General features: G+C 41.5%; 1 long non-coding RNA gene across 1 annotated transcript; it reads left to right on the forward strand.

Annotated features, from left to right (window-relative positions):
* The first annotated feature begins 3,205 nt into the window (after positions 1–3,205).
* LOC138581242 (uncharacterized) lies at positions 3,206–11,873 on the forward strand. Its single transcript, XR_011304482.1, has 2 exons — positions 3,206–7,984; positions 8,122–11,873. It is a non-coding gene; the product is annotated as an uncharacterized lncRNA (long non-coding RNA).
* Positions 11,874–18,216: the final 6,343 nt, after the last annotated feature.

An 18,216-nucleotide genomic window follows, 5' to 3' on the forward strand; every position in this document is an offset into this window, starting at 1 on the left:
TTTGTGAAGAATTCGATATTTTACTGGAAGCCAGTGAAGGTTACGTCTGCAGTAACATGTTGTCTCTTAAGGCGGAGGACAGCCTTGACCGCCCCCATTCTGGTTGAACTGCATCTTATTAATATTGGAGTCAGAGGTACCATCCAGCAAGCTGTTACAATAACCAAGCTTAGCATTGATTGAGGCTGAAGAAATAACAGCTCTCTTCTCCATGGAGAGGTAGGGTATATTTGCCTATGCAGGTTAAGTAGGCACAGGATGGGGGCAGATGAGATACTCCCAGAGTTTTCACATGGGGGGATACTTTAATAGAACACCCAGTAATTGAGAAGTGACTATATCATGAGTCACATTTTTTAGCTTGGGGGAGGACCCGCGATCAATAGCTCTGTTTTGACATCGAGAGCTAGAATGTTCAGAGGCATCCAGGATTGGATAGCGGCATAAATGTTATTGATGGCTAAGGTATCATGGGCATGCAAACTGGACAGTTCCAAAAGAACCTGGGTATCATCTGCATAGATTGTTTGGCAGACCCCCTTGCTATCAAGCAGATCAAACAGTGGCCTCGTATAGCTATTAAACATGTTAGATATATTTTCTGGTGGAGATACACGTAATCTTGTGGCATCTTGTTATTGTGGTAAATTGGTGGTATATTTTATTGTAGTTATGCATTGGGGTCTTCCCTATTTAGAGTGGCAATGCTCCCCTAAGAGTATACCCTAACACCTGTATTTCATCCCTGGGCTTCCTAAAATAAAAGTTACCGGATTTATTACACTTATATTTGACAGTGTCACTGTTTTCTCTCAGCAACTAATGCTGAGCTATGCTTTAGCAGCCAAATCACAAAACATTTTTTATTACGAATGAGTCATCAGATACACATGCATCCCACACTTTAAACTTACTTACTATGAACACCAAAATTTACTTCAGGTTCTACCACGGGTGGTAAAACTAATTACCACCTGCAGTAAACTCGGCCTCTTCCTGTAACCTCACAATCGCTATGCCAGTGAGTACATTTATACACAGAAAACTCAACGCAAACTGTCTTAGTTTTAAAAACCTTTTTTATATATATATACTGTTATTTGAATCTATTCAGAGAACATGTCGTGCTGTATAAACTTGGGTACAGACTAGAACATCTAAATTATATTACATGACACAGTTTGCATTCATTAATAAACACCCCCAGTTTTTATCTTACCACTGACCTTTTACTCCGATACACTTGGCAGCAGACGCAGTTTGAGAAAGAAAAGGGAAGGAAAACAAAATGACAGCAAAACAAACCTCTTTTTCTGAATTTTCAAAGCTGTTTTCAAAATACATCACGGACATTACATATGAAAGGAACCTGCCAGGCCTGACTAACTCACCTCACTTATGACTGACTTATATTCACCTTGGCAGTTGGCAAGATCCCTGCGCTGCTATCTCTGGAAAAATCCCTCTTTGTTGGCTTGGCATCAATCAGATATTCTCAATCGCAACCTCGGCATACCTGGGCAGCCCACACGAAGGACACGACTTGGATGCGAGGATCTCTTCTTCCCCAGTCTGCCACTCATCTCCCGAACGCAGCCTGCCATTTGCCAGGAAGTTTCTGAACCGCTGCCCTGTAAGTCTGACCTCACACCCACTCACAGTGTCTTTTATAATCTCAACCTGCCAGTCAACATAAACCTTCCCCTTTTGACTAGATCATGCCACTAAAACCCACATGGTATTTCTGTTTGAAAGCGAACAAATACATTTCCCTTCCTTTGGCTTTCTGACTTAACAATAGTGTTTTTCAGCAAAGCACATTCCCTCTTTAAAATTTGTGCCATGCTGAAAGGAATCATGCAGCCAGTAAAATGTTTGCATCTTTAAACTCCTTTGCAGAGAGGCACTCATTTACAGACCATCCCATCTAAGCCCCTTCTGCACTCATTTGTTAATGACGGGTTACACGTTATTGGGAAGGGGTTGTTAATTGATTAGCTGATGTTAGTAATTATGTACATAGTGCAAACTGGACAGATGATCTGTTACCCTGAACTAGACCAATTGTCACAAGCTCACGTGAGCTAGACTTGGTCTTTAGGATTAGTTTGTTTGGCAGATAGAATAGCCTGCTTATAGGCAGCCGCAGGCTTACTATAACCAAGAAGGGAATCGGTGCACAGATTGTTCCATCAAACCCGTTCTTTTGCCCTTGTCGCTTTTCTGAGTGTGATCAGGTCATTATTAAACCAAGTGGGTTTTTTTGTATCCTTTTTAATGTTTTTAGTCCTAAGTGGGGCAACAAGAGTATCAATAGCCTCAGAGATGGTATGCTGGTATTGAGTAACCAAGCCCTCCACTAGCATAGATGGTGGCGAATTACATGACAAAGCAGCAATGACGGTTGCTAACGATCGGGGAGTAACATTCTTATAGTTCCTTGTCTTTGTTATTCCTTTTTGCGACCGCTTCACCCTGACAGAGTTAGCTTGCAGAGTAGGATCAAAGGAAACAAGATGGTGATCAGACCAAGGGCACGGGGTCACTTCAATGGAAGTAAGTTCCATATTATGGGACAGCACCCAGTCAAGAGTATTGGCTTCTTGGTGTGTAGCATGCTGGTTGCAGTCTCCTGATCTAAAATAAGATTTAAAACGTGACCCCTTAAAAATTACTGCTGATTCCAAATTGCCAGTACTCAGTTAAAAGGAAGGCTCTTTAAAAACCACTCCTGACCATGTAGCACTTAGCATACCTTGCACTTCATCTGTGTCTCATCCTCGAGCATGGACACCTCAGCACTTACCCACACTGCCCTCTTCCTTGCGGCACTTGCACATTCTGAATATTCACAGGCATAGTAGGTTTGTCCGTTTTTCCCCTCACTGTATTTATATTTCGTGCTTCGTATCATGTTTCTTTCCCAGGTTTCCTCCTGTTTCCCTGTGGGTGCTTTGAAATAGTATTTACTTCCTGTATAAGCGCCTATCAAGTGACCAATAAATAAAACAATAAATAAAATAAATATCTGTCCAGTGATTTGTCATAACGGTGATAGCCGTCTTTCACCAGCAAACGATCCTCCACAAATAACTAATTAGAGAATGGATTCCCGGATGAAAGGCTGTGTCAGTATCCTTTGTGGAAGGTACCCCTTCCACAAAGGATACTGACACAGCCTTTCATCCGGGAATCCATTCTCTAATTAGTTATTTGTGGAGGATCGTTTGCTGGTAGGAATCATTGATGTAGGAATCTGGAGAGGATGCCCACGTCAGAGAGTTATATGTTACTGATAAGGATTTGATTGCTTGACAACTGAGGGAGGGGTGTCCTACAAAATCACTTGCTTGAGAAGAAAAGCCACAAGCCTTATTGGATACTCTGCTTCTCACTGTGAGCACCCTGAGCTAGATGATCTAATGTTTGCGCCAGAGCAAAGAATTGAGGAATTGCACTTAGCACCAGTTTTACTGCATGTGAATCTGGGAACACCCAAGTTTTGCCCTAATCCATATAACAAGAAGATTTTTGCACTGGGGAAACAATGAAGTTGTCTGATTTGTGTACCGTGTTTGCTGTGTGAGATTAAACGACACAGATTGTGACTCAAACAAAATCCAGTATTTCTCATATGATGACAGGATCAACGTTTAGTTTCTTTTAAATCCATACTACATACATTGGAAAAGGATTATGTGTGTGGGAAGGTGATTCGCGCTCAAACCTTGATTTAGGTACAATGATATAACTGGATGAAATTATCACTAAAAATCACAGATACAAAGGATTACATAGTTTTAATTCACATCGCGAACAGCCGACACGTGTTTCGACACACTGGTCATTTTCAAAGCCTGGCTCTTGATCCCGGCAAGAATTTTCTGAGACGACACAAATGTCCCGAGAAGGTGAAGTCTCGCTGTGAGTGGGCTGGCAAGATCCAGAAATTGTGGAGTTGTGGATTAAGGAGTAATTCTGAGACCTAATAGGTAATTGATTCTGGTCCCAGAGAAGCGTTATCGTTAGAAGAATAGTATCCCTTCAAAATGGGTGCAAAATGCAGCAATTCATAAGAAGACTTAAGAGCCCGTAATGGGAGAGCAAAATACAGAAAGGGTCAAATCCCCATGCAGCCGGATCAAGAGCCAGGCCTTGAAAACGACCAGTGTGTCGAAACAAGTGTTGGCGGTAGATGAGTTGGCGGGATAACTGTGATCGCTGCTAACACACTTCCATTTCTAACATACACCTTGGAAATCTGTAGAGTGGTCAAGAGAGCACAGGTTCACAAATCGAATCCACCCACTGCATTATCTCACATACATAATGTGTTTGTGTGCTCAGTTTTCATTCAAGGTTCAAAATGGTATTGAATAGGGTCCTAGTTAAATTTGGATCCAGCACTATTTGCTCTATTCCATATCACACTGGCAACTGAAATGCAAAAAACATTTTACTGCATCACAAAAATAGTTATGTAATAGATTGGGGAAAAGGCTGTTTGCTCCTCTCCATATTAAACAAGCTGGACAACTGATGCAAATTGAATTTGCTCACGTTTAGGAACCAATGGAAAGATTGTATAAGCTCGGACTAGTTGCAAGTGTGCTTCACATGCCATTCCATAGTCCCATCTAACAACCCATCGCTCTGCATTTGAGCTAATGCAACAATCTTTTCAAAATGATGGAATCCAGGCTTTATTCTAGCATACTTCCCCAGTCATAATGTTAATGTTAAAGGATATTTGTACCGCGCACTATCACCACCGGATTGGTCCCCTGGTGCTCTGGCGGATCTGAAAAGGAGGGTGTGAGGGTGAGAGATGGTTATTAGGGTATACCAGGACAAGGTAAAGTGTGAGTTGCGGTGTTCTATTGGCAGCTTCTGTTCGGTTTTCACTGTTTGCTGAGCTTAGGTGCGATTTTCGGGTTTGTCCAATTCCCATGTGCATGGTTATGTTTTGTTTGTATGTTGTTGCAGTGTGGTGAAATGTGTGTGGTTTGCTGTGCAAAGCTGTGGTTGTGTGTGTTTGTGTTGGAGAAGTGTATGCTGAAAATTGAGGTTTTTGAGTTGTGTTAGGGGTTTTTTGTTTTACCTCTTTGCTTTGGACTTCTGTTCTCATTATCTCTGATCGTCCTGTGTTGTTGGATATTATGTGGTAGTCTAGTCGACAAGTACTTAGCAGGTCGATGGATTTCCCCTGTAGGTTCTAGTGGTTATGTGGGCATAAAAGGTTGAGGTGGCCTCCCCCGCCCATGGGCTAGCAATGGTTAAGTCAGGGGATTTAGGACCCTCCCTGGGTTTCTTGTTGGGTGTCCCTACCTAGCGGGGTAAGGTGCTCTGGGGCCCCTTGTGCTGCCTGTATTGGTCAATGTACCTCATCTGTTTCCAGCAGAGTCTTTGTTTTCATAGTCGTTCACTTCTGATTCTGATGTGAAGAGCCAAGTTTTAAGTAGTTTTCTGAATTTCAGGTGATTCCTTGTATTGCATATTTTTTTTGGGAGGCAGTTCCAGGTTTTTGCCGCCAGGTGAGAGAAAGACGACCCTCCGAATTTTCTTTTATTGTAAGATTTTGGTTCTAGGCAAACATAACATTGCTTGGTCTGAGTGGTCTTGCTGGAAGGTAGGTGGTTATTTTCTTTTATAGGAACTGTGCTCCTTGGCCGTGGATTGCTCTGTGCATTATGCATATTGTTTTGAACCTTATTTGTTCTTTTATCAGTAGCCATTGAAGCATTTTCAGTGCTGGGGTGATGGGTTCTCTTCGTGTTAGCCTGAGCAGGAGTCTGGCTGCTGTGTTTTGGATACATTGTAGTTTCTTTAGTAGGCGTTCAGGCATTCCTAGTTATAGGCTGTTGGCGTAGTCTATTCTGGACATGATGAGGAAGATGATGGTGATTGTTTTATGGGTGAAGGCGAGGAAGAGTAGGATCCTTTTTTTCATGTGCAGGAGGAAGAATTTGTTTGTATTATTGCATTAACTTGTGCTTCTAATGTTAGTTCGTTGTCCATCAAGACTCCAAGATTTTTTACTGTGCTTGACGGCGTCAGTGCTATTCATAGTTCTGTCGCCCATCGGATGTTGAAGTTCATTTAGATGTTTTTAGGTATAACCATTATTTCTGTTTTGCCTGGGTTGAGTCTGAGGCTGTTTGTGTTCATCCAACCGTAGAGTTCTTGTAGACAGTCTTCCAGCTTTGTGCTCTCTTCTAGTGTGTCTTGTATTTTGTAGATGATCTTTGTGCCATCAGCGTAGTTGTAGCATGTGAAGCTGTGTCTTTTAATGAGCTTGATTAGTGGAGTCAAGTAGATGTTGAAGATCACTGGAGATAAGGAGGATCCTTGTGGTACTTCACAGGTGGTTTCCTTTGGAGAGGATTTAAAAGGTTTAATGCAGACGGTTTCTGTTCTATCTGTTAGAAATGATTTAATCCAGAGAAGGGCTGGGTAAGTGATTCCTATTTCTTCCAGTCTCCTGATGAGGATGATATGGCTGACTGTGTCGAATGCTGCGGGCAGATCCAGAAGTATAAGAGCTGCACATGTGTTTGAGTCTGCATTTGTCTTTAGGTCATCTATATTGAGGGGACGGCCATTTCCATTCCTCTCATAGGTCTGAAGCCGACTTGTGCCTGGTCCAGCAGTAGGTGTTTTTCTATGTGTTCTTTTTTTATTCCATAGACGTAGGTTTTGAGTAGTTTCGCTGGGTAGGGGATGTTTCAGATGGGCCTGTAGTTGGAGAGGTCTTCCACGTTGCCTGCTGTATCCTTGAGGAAAGGTTTTCCCTGTTGAAAATAATACATTGAAACGGTTTCTGTAGTATTCCATTGGTGTGTCTTGAGTGAGGATTGACTTGTATATATCTGGGGGACAGGGGTCCATGGTCTAGTCTGCTTTGTTGCTATTTCTTACCAGCTTGACAAATGTCTTTGCTGATATTTGGGGTAAACTTTGGAGTTTAATCTGACGAACCTCAGTTGGGAGGGTGGGTTGAGTGTTTTGGTTAACCGGTCTCCTTTGTATGATTTGGTGGATGATGCTATTTTGTTTTTGAAGAGGTCAGCGAGGTTGTTGCATAGTTTGAATGAGGGTATCAGTGTGTTGTTGCAGCGTAGGGGGTTTCCCATTTCGTTAATGATATTGAACAGTTCTTTTGGGGTATTTGCAGCTTTGGTGATTCGGTTGTCATAATATTTCTTTTTGGCCTTATGGATTTCCTTTTTTGTATGAACGGATTTGTCGTTGGATTTGTGATTTTTTTTTGCATGGCCGTATTTTTGTCAGAGGCACACTGCACCGGAACAAGCACTAAATAACCAGGTAAAAACCCTGAATTTAATCACAAGGGTCACGCTCGATTTTGTTTTTGCTTAAATGTGGCTAGGAAGAGCCCGCTTACCCATAAGGCATTGTTGACCTGTGCATACTTATTGCAGTTTTCTATTGTATTCCATCTAGTGTGGTGCCCCTTTTGGTTGAATTTCTTCACCTGAAATAAGCCGCAAAAACATTTTCAAATGACTCGCAAGCACAACTAAGGGGCCAACAGGTTAGTTCAGCACCACATCTTAAAAGCATTTGTTAAGCTGTCACTAATTTTAAATTGCTAGTGTTATCAACAGTCACTCACCAGTTTAGCAGGATGTGTTCATTGTATAGACTTGCATTAGGGTAAAATACCCCTGTGTCTGCCACTTACTGGGTATGGTATATCTGTACCTTATAAACACACATAACTAGAGAAGTGTTGGTACTTCCTGCTCCCTGGGAACTCTGCCTGAAGCAATTGAAGAGGCTGCTTAAGTGATGTTATAAAAATGGATACCTTGACCTAGTTAATGACCCTAATCATATTTCGGTCCACATCTAGGTACCCTGTGCAGAAGTCTGATTCACAGTGGCATCTGCAGTAGGACTGAAGCCTACATCCATACATCTAGGTCCCTCCCAAGAAGAGAAGACACCAAATAATTGGGGGGTAAGACACTCACCACACCAGGTGAAAAACAGACAAATGATGTAGGCACAATATCACTCATCATCGTGTCGTGTCTTCTCTCTCCTTCCCCTCCACTTTTCTCCCCTCCGTCCCCTCCCCGTTCTGTATCCATACAGACTGGTCCGCATGCATGTAAGGAAGCTATTTCTAGCCCTAAAAACACCAACAGCCACATAAATGGTTAAGCTGTTTTAAGCCCTGATGAAAGTGGTCTCCTACCACTGAAACCGGTCGGCTCATCACAACACTGTACCTGCATACTTGAACGCAATATGTCAGAATACAGTACAATCAACCCTAATGAAGATAGGGACTGATCAAGGATCATTACTGTGTATAAAACACACAGAAATATAGGAACAACTTTCTATATTAACAACAGCAAGACAAAAGAAAAAAACAAAACAGAAATAAAAAAAGAAGCTGACGCGAGGACTGTAGGTCCCAGATATACGAAATATACCCACCTCCCAGAAAATACATTAATCAGGGATAAGTGGGGGTCTTTTAAAGAAAGAACCTGCCCTCAAGTGAAAACCTAATAAAGTCAATGTTGCTTCATTTTGAGGACAGCCTTTTATGACAAAACAACAGAAGTGTTTCCAAAACCTTTTTGTTTTTTAAGGAACTATTATAAATAAAATTGCCCAAATCCTAACGTGAAGACACAATATCCAAGGGAAGATTTGGGTATTTGACCACCCTTATCGTCCAGTACATGGATACCCATATTTTTACTTGTCCATTCTAGCTCAAGCTTCTTTTTTTTTCTTTTCATGGCGGTGAGTAGCGGGGTAAACGATTTTGCATTGCTTCCTTGCACAATGGGGTTGAAGGTTTTTCCTTGGAGATATTGTTGATTGTTCCGGTGATCCATTTGTGAAGTAGTTCTGTTTTTCCATCGAAGTTGACTTCGTTCAGATTCGTGGTTGATGGTTTGTTGAATTCCAAATGTTGTACTATGTTGCTAGCTTTGATAGTCTTACAGTTTCTTTTCATGATAGTTGGCAGTTTGTAGGGTTGTTTGGTTGCTTTTGTAGGTAGCATGATCACAAATGTGATGATGAGATGATCACTCCAGAGGATCTGTATTGGTGGCGTCCTGGTGTTGAGGTTTTCGTTGGCGAACACGTCCTGTTCAATTAATGACAATACTGTCCCAAAATGAATGCCATGGATATGGAAGAGGGGCTCCATTCGGATGCCCTCTTCCATTTCCATGATGACCACGGATCGGGAGCAGAAGTGCGGTGCCGGCAGATGGCCGTTACTGCTGAAGAAAACAAGTAAGTGGGGTCAGGGGGTGGAGGGACCATAAAACAAATAAAAATAAGGGAGATGGAGCTGAGAGCAGGGGAAGCAGCAACCAGGTTCCATGGAACGCGGGCTGAGATTAGCGGTTTCAGCCGGCGATCCAAGGAACCTGATTGACTGCTGCCCACCCCGGGTGCTAATTGCCATTATACTAAAAATGGGACCTTTGTGGTGCTGGAAGCTAATGTGTCAGACCTTCCTTATGCTCAGTTTATTGTCCAATTACGTGCATGCCTGGGAAGAGCATGCAAAATGACTTCTTCAAGCATCCCTAGCCTGGAAGGAATCCTAGTAGACAAATGCCACGTGTACAGAAATAATGACTACGGTAAGCCTGTGCTGGGCAATGTGTCCCATTATCGAGGGGGCGGCAGCCTGTGGGCGAATGCGATGGGCCCGGTCAGTTCAACAAAATGCAGGCACCCCGGAGGATTTCCTCAGTGAGCCAGAAATAATGCAGTCTGCCCTACATTTCTCAGCCCCGGAGACTTCTCTGATGCTAATCAATTTGCTGTGCATAAAATGCCCAGGAACCAGGATGCGTGTGAAATTGGAAAGACATGCATGGCTTGGATGGAGGAGGGGGAGGAGGACATCAATTATTCAGGTGGATTTGGCTGTAGTCACGGTTTCAAAGAAAGAAAGAAGGCAGCAGATGGTTACTTTTTCTAACAGCGCGTTTCTCGCATCATGTTATTTAAAAGACATTTAAGCAATCAGCAGTGTTAGCCTGGGTAGAACATACAAGACTAGTAAGAATGACAGAATTTATGTTAAAACAAAAACAAAATAATCCCTCCAATTGACTCACCTTTCTCACTGCCTGGGATGAAGCTTGACTAATCACTTTGGAACAATTTCCAAACTCATAGAGGCCACTATTGTGTTTACAAGAACCAATAATCGGTCTGACTTCAGGACACATTTTGCATCCTGGGTGTCAATGATACAATTCTGAAATATCCTTATTCATGTAAATTATTCTTTCATGCTAGCAGTTTGATTATCTTTTCATTAAATTTCATTATTTCTATCCTGTTTTTCTTTTTTCTGTCTTTTTCTTTTTAATCTCTTTTGTTTATTAGTTTCTTGTTCACATTCCTTTCCTTGCTTTGTTTCCGTCTCTTCATATTTCTACCCACCTCTCTTAAAATGACTCCCTCTGTTCTGTCTGTTGATCCTATCTTTCTCTCTTTCTTTCTTTTCATTTTTCTTCCTTCAATTCCTTCTAGGTTTCTTTCCTATGTTCTTTCTTTTTCTTTTTGTTTCCAGTCTACCTCTTAGTTTGTTTTCTTTTTTAACCCAATTTCTCTCTTTCTTTCTCTGGATCCATTTCCTTTATATTGTTCTTTCTATCTTTTACTCTTTCTTCTCAACCTTTATTTCATAAATAGTTTTTTTTCTTTCCTTCTGTATTTCAATTTCCCCTTTCTTCTTTAGTTCTTTCTTTTCTTCTTTCTTTCACAGATAAACAACACACGCTCCGCCATGTTCAAATTCTCCGCTGTCATCTCATATGCTATCAATTGATTGGTGCATTAGACAATCTACCACATCAACCTCAACATTTGCCAATCTTCATTCAAGCGGGAAAGACCAACCATATTTCCTGTCCCTAAATATCATAGAGCAGCCCATCCTACAAACAGGCAGCAAGGACTTCTCGCTCCTCCAAGCAGGAACAAGCTAATGGCCGGACGTTTACCATCAGAAGGGAGTATAATTGGTCAATGGACCGCAATGGTTTAGAATGAAAGCAAAACGAAGATGGATGGAAGAAAGGTAGGAAAGAAGGAACGAAATTAACCATGAAATGCAACAAAGAAGGAAAGGAGGAAAGAAACATAGTCTAAAGGAAAGAACATGGACATGAATGAAAAGTGAAAGAGAAATTAAGAAAAAGAAAGATAGAAAGAGACGATTTGAAGGGACAGAAGAAAAATGAAAGAAAGATGGAAGAAAGGAAGAAGGCCGGAACCAAAGAATCAGAATTAAGGAAATAACTATTGAAGGAAAGAAAGAAGAGAGAAATAAACAAAGCGAAGAGAAGATGGAATGGACCTAATCTGTCATCTAGTGCCCACATAATTCCTGTTCTGGTTCACAGGCGGTCTATGCCTCCTTTAGTGACGCAGAGGGTGTACTAGGTGTACCAGCTCTTAGGACAGTGGCTAATATCCGGCTCACATGGCCTCACAGGCCTTTATGTCTGTGCCAACCAATCAAGACGTCTTAACGTTCCTCCTCTCAAAACATGGCTGGGGTGTTTGCGTCATTTCCCGGTTATGGCTATGGTTTTTTCTCTCCGTGGCTCATCTATGTCCACGTCTCTCCAGAAATAAAAAAAAAAAAACTCACGGCTTCAAGGGTTTCCCCATTTGTGTTCTCAGCAGAACTTTAACATATAGTGCACTTCTTTATTTTTCCTTTTGCTTTCCTGCTTCCTCCACCCAACTCTCATCGCACCTTTGTTCCCTAATCCTACTATTTTCATTTTGTTAATGCGTTACAGTGTTATGTGAATAAAAGGCGAATGTTAGCATTTTCATCACAAGGATTCGTTTTGCTTTCTCTTTTGAATTTCATCTTGTATATTGCCATCTTCTTCGATATCACTATCACTATGGACAGACATCATTTCTACACTATCAAGGATTCTTTCATGATGAACATGAAAAGAGGCCTTGAGGTTTTTGCCGCCGTAGCTCCGCCCACTGAGTGGGATAGTGAGTGCAATGAATATCATACACGTGTTGGTATTGTGATCTTCTGTGGACCAGCTATCTCTGTCATCTTAGTTGCATGACACAATACATCCTATGAAGAACACAGTACTCCATATGATCTGCTAATTCAAAGGCATTCCTTCCACGATTAAACGTTGCATGTAACACATACAGGCCTTTCATTATGTCTGAAACGCTCGGGAAACTGTTCAAACACATTTCTAAAACTACAGGGAACAATAGCAGAACTTGACTTCATATTTCAAATGCACTTCGTATCACAATGCTGCAGGTCAGAACAGAATGCATGATGTTGTTAAGTCATGCTTAATGATGTGAAACCCACATCTAGTGGCAACCTGTTCTTTGGATACATAGCTATCATTTAAGAGAAACAGCCAATCTTAATTTGGCATCAAACCTTTGGCATTCCATTCCCAGCCAGGGCTGGTCTGGGAACCAAAAGAGGCCCTGGAAATAATTCTCAAAGCGGCCCATATCACACTTTTTCAACAAAAGCAACCCTTTTCCTATGAGAAAATGTGTAAATACCATACAAAAGAGGCCCAGTGTTTAGAGGTCTACCAGGAAATGAACAGAGTTTGCTATAGGCCAGTCCACCCCTGTTCCCAGCAGACACGACCTTCAGACTTTAGAATGTGATCTGGCTTCAATGCCTGCTTTACCTTCCAGTGGATTACCCCCACTCGATGCACAGCGTTTGCCCATGCTGATCAACCGCATTATCACATGATGTGCTATGGCAACATTTTCACTTCACTGAATATAAGTGCTTACACTATTCTTTACAATTTTAATTTTATATCACTAAAAGACTGCAACACACCTATCTAAATGTTGACATTTCAATTCTTTATCAATTTTAGAAAAATACATCTATTTTGGACTTCGGGCCTCATTACACGGATGGCGGAGAACCATGGCGCTATTAGCGCCATGGTTCATGCCGGTAAAATACCGGCACCGCCTTGGCGGAAAGGGGAATTACCGCCCCATTCCAAGGTTGGCCGGGTGGTAATTCCCCCTTCCACCATTGCCCTTCCCCATTCCCATTTTTGGCGCATAGGGCTCAATGGGAATGGGGAAGGCGCTAATTACGGTATTGCAAATTGCAGTACCGTAATTAGCTCCCTGGGTCCCTTTGCGGGTTGGTTTTTAACGCCTGCAAAAAGCAGGCGTTAAATCCCCCAACCCGCAAAGGGACCTCGTAGTAAGGCGGTAAGGATTTACCGGTACCGGTATTTTACCGGTAACTGTAAATCCTTACCGCCATCCGTGTAATGAGGCCCTATGTCCTCTATATATCACAGTGTAAAATTCACACTCATTAACACCTCCCCCATATACAAAGTCACACATCACGATTATGATAAAATCACAAACATTATTTGCAAAATTATAAATTTTGTCGATATGTTTGTGTTTTTAGTGGACCAACTAGTCTCACTTTGTTAACATATAACTCCCAAATCCAATCTTGTCGGTTCGCTTAATATATCATAACACAATCCTTATAAAGCCAATAAACACTCTTGCATAGACAGGGTAAATCCTGAGTAAAACCATTGAGGTGGTTTGCCCCGAGGTGTCGGGCCAACGGGGTGGTCCCAGCCCCCAAGGGGCATATCGCCATTAGCACCCATGTAGATCACCGCTAATGGTTTTCCTTTATTTTGAAATAATAACATGAAAAATTACCTTTTTTTTTGCGGCCGGTACTGTGCTGCCTTCAAACCAGGAAGTCCGTCTTCAATGTTGATTACGCTAGAGGGGACTGCCTGGCTGAAGACAGTGCTGCATAGGGCGGCAAATAAAAGGTGGTTTTTCTTTCATTTTTTCGAAAGAAAAGAAAACCATTAGCACTCATGCAGTGATCTACACGGGTGCAAATAGGATGGGGGAGCTGGGAGCAGGGAAGGGAAGCGCCTGACACTAATGAAAGGGCTCGGAACGTGAACTTACATTTGTGAATATAGTCCGCGTTCTAAGCATTTTCATTGGCTCTCGGCGCCACCGAGACTAGACATTATTATTATTACTAGACACCGAGTACCTAGACATTATTCAGGATTCAAAATAGCTTAATACTGAAAAAGTTATTAACCTCCAATAAGCTCATTAACTGATTATGTTAACTTTCGCTGGTTCACTCACCTTTTCAGAACTAATGGTACACTTCAAAATATTTCCGTGACATTTGGGTTCTTGCATATTTTAAGGTTGGTATTTACTGTTAAGGAAGGAAATGGCATAGACATTAATGTACTATTTTACAGGTACATTATTGTTGTTTCTGCCATAATTTAGCAGCGGTACTTCCTTCATTTTGTATTATAGAAATTCTTATCAATTTAATGTTTTGTCTGAGCCCAAATACTGGTGTAGGAGACTAAATGCATATATTGCATTCCTATCCCACTAATCTTTGGAATTATTTTCTGAAAATAAAACCTACTTTAAATATGTTACAAAAATGTGATCCACATCTTCTATTTATTAAAGTACCACATAGAAGGAGGATCAATAATCCCAACTCTGCTTGTCTATGTTTGATAACTTTATACTCCTGTCAATGACTATCATGACGCGATCTGCATGCACTTGCTTTGTGGGTGTTCTTTTGGCCACAAAGTCCAATCGTTTCTGATTCTGATCCACACTCATTGCTTCTTCTCAGGGAAATCTACCATGTATCGATTAGCTCCTCCTTGGGCTTGAATTTCCCAGACATCTCAATGAATTACCATGTCGCATCTACAGCTTGCCCAGATCCCTGGAATTATTCAGTACGTTGAAGCCCAAGTCACTCAATCAGGCCCATATACATTGAAGGAACAGGTCTCTGTTTTCATGTTGTAGTCCTAGTTGGAAAACATACACATTCCTCCAGAACCAAAACACTGCCAGGACTCCCCATTCAATGCCTCCAGCCGGACTGGTGTTTTACGTAATCAAGGACCAATCTCAGCTGGTCATTTAGGTAACTTGTACTTCTCAGCAAGTGATGTCACAATTGAGCTTTTCATCTGCGGGTTTTTATGTTTAATATGAGACTCGTTAGGATGGTTTAACTGCTTAAGTCTTCAATGATATGTACTTCACCCAGTCTTTCATCAGTATTAGGTAATTATGTCCCTATACATAATGTCGCAGGGAAAAGCCATTGCTCATATTATAGATGGTGACATTATGTTTGGGGACGGGTTGCGGGAATGTTCCCTGCTCCCCTTGTAAAGAAAAAAATAATTCAAGAGTTGCGGCGGTGTCCCCCGCATGTTCTATGTAATAATGTCTCTGCAAAAAACAGCGACTGTTTTGTCAGGAGACATTTTTGTGGAGACATTATTACATGGAACCCTTTCATCTACATTGGTCAATTCAAACCCCATCATTAGTCCAGTTATTTTCTCTAACCCCCAATCTTTCATTAAGATCACCTCCCCGATACATACTCCAGAATGGGCCTGCCGAGTTTACCTCTTCCCAGGTCCACTCCTGTAGGCTTCTTTGCACTTTTGCTTTCACCATCAAGCATCTCTTTATGCTGCACCAATCTTATCACTACTCCTGTTGAACACTTTGGAGAATGAGCGGTCACTTCAAAGTTTAATATTGGCAAGAAGAGTAGAGAGCCAAGTGTGTGTGTGGTCTTAAAAATTGTTCTTTTATCCAGATCAATCACTTTATTCATTTTTCGTCGCCATGGTGTCTGAGGATTTGTCAAAATTGCCTCTTTTAAAAGTTTAGTCTTGAAGGAATTATAGGGTATTTGTTGAACAAGGATGCATACTGTCTTGAACACAGGTAGTTTAGCTAGGCAATGCCCTTACTCATCTACCATGCAATGGAATTTGGATGACAATTTGAATATCAAATATGTAAGTGAAACACCTGCCCTTTGGGACTAATTTCTCATTGGTAGGCACACAAAAGGCCAGGGCAATCATGATTGTTTTGAAGTCGCTTGGGCAGAAACATTTGATAATATTGCTTACATATAAAGAACTTCTCTGCTATTGCTGGATCCTATACTCCTTCATGTTGCCATCCATCATCCATTGAATTGCTTGCCAGTGAGGCTTGCCTTGTTCTAGAAAATGTAGTGAGTGGAACAGTAGGGTGTTAGATTGGTCTGTTGTGTTCGAGGACTCTTTTACATTTTCTTTACACATTTCTTTGTAACCCACCTGGAAAAGGTACAGCTTTTCTGAGAAGCTTGTACTTTCAATTATTTGGAACACAATTTGGCATTGTTCTACAAGTATACTGTACTTCCCCAGATTAGCATCCACTAAATAATCAGCAATTGCACACTCCTGTGATGCAGTTCTACCATTCTCTCCCTTCCACACTACAGTTTTACATGGATGCCACCAGTGCAAGTTTCGAATGAATTCAGTGGTTATTTCCTGCATGTTCCTTGTCCCTCAAAAAACACTGAGCATCTCTCACCTGAGCCTTAATTGAATAGGAAAGCAAATACTCCACTAAAACGAATCAGCAACAGGATTTTTCACTGGTGGCATCACTGACTGACAGTAGCTTTTGTAGGTACAGCATGGGACATCTCTCTAGCAGAATGCTTTATCTGTAACTGGCAGCACCTTGAACGGGCTGCTCCACCTCATTGACAGGCAATTCTTCCTCTGATATGTTTTTTAAAAACAACAACTTCCAGGTCGGAAAGGGCAACACAGCGATGCTAACCCAGTCTGAAGCAGCAATTGCTGTCCCAGCCGATATGTGCATTTGACTACTTTGACCAGTTTTTAGCAGTTCTTCAAAAAAGCATCATCCATCAACTGCTCACTGCTCAGGCTCGAGGGAAACGGCCGAGATTTCTGGTAAGTGTATCTGCCTGACAGTACCACATGCTTGCTCAATCCTGCAACCTGACTTGCAATTCCTCCCATGTTGATGAAGGCTAATGGTGGCACCTTTGACTAGTTCAAACCAGTTTCTGTGCATATTTTGGATTTTTTTTTCAGGATCCCATTATGTCTTACCACCGCGCCCCACCCCGCTGATTGTAGATGATAAAGCCAATGGAGATTTTGCTGAATATTCAGTACCTTACAGAGCTCCTGTACCCATTTCACTGTGCAGTGTGTTCCTTAGACAGTGTTAATACTCACTGGCACCCCGAAGTGCTGATTAAAGTCGCATATCGAGTCCTTCACCAAAACCTGTGTATTGGTTTTAGGGGACTGAAACACCTCTATCCATTTGGTAAACATAGCAATTATTACAAACACATATTCCATGCCTGCTTCTTGCAACAGCTGTATAAACTCACACTGTAATTGAGTGAAGGGAGAGCATTGGGCTGTATGAGTTCCTTACATTACGTTTTCACTTTTGCCGACATTCTGTTGTTGGTAGATAAAACGCAGGAGGCATAAATGTTCTGCCGCTTGTGAAACACATGGGGTGAACTGTTCTTAGAGGAAGTTAGCCACCATACCCCCTTTCACAGTGAGTGTGATACCCAGGAGAACATGTGTAAAATTATGCAGCAGTGCTTTGGGAACTACTAATTGACCTTCACTTGATCACCAGATATTATCCTCTTCATCATCATCATCAAAGTCCATTTGGATTAAAAATCCATAAACCACATATAAATACAGCAATACATCAATACACCAAAGGAATAATCAACAAACAATATAAAAGCGCAGTATGCGCCAGAAATTTAAAACATAGAAAAAACATTCAAGATTAAAACAATGGATGAAAAATTGCCCTCTAGAATTTCTTTTCTATGATGCCAAGATTTTCTCAAAAGTTCCAAGCATCCCCATGCAACTAGTAATGTTTCTGCACGAAGAGGATAAGTCAATATATTAACTTTGTGAAGGGAACACCCTGCTCTACTCCATGCACTTTTCCGAGTATCTGAAGCACATTCCTATATTTCGGAAATCTCATTGAGTATGGTATAAATTGGAACACGAGACTGCACTTGTCCTTGTGACATTATTTCACTTTCATGGGAACAGAGTAAAAGACAGCATCCCTCACCTAGTCTGCAAGGGCATTTCCTCGACTGACGTCATCTCTCAGACTTGGTGTGCTGCATACTTTCCTGTTGCCAATTCTATAAGAAACATCAATGATTAAATAAGGGCAATAACATACTTTGCATTT

This window comes from Ambystoma mexicanum, chromosome 3p, assembly GCF_040938575.1.
Source record: "Ambystoma mexicanum isolate Mex_15411 chromosome 3p, UKY_AmexF1_1, whole genome shotgun sequence".
NCBI classification, from domain to species: domain Eukaryota; kingdom Metazoa; phylum Chordata; class Amphibia; order Caudata; family Ambystomatidae; genus Ambystoma; species Ambystoma mexicanum.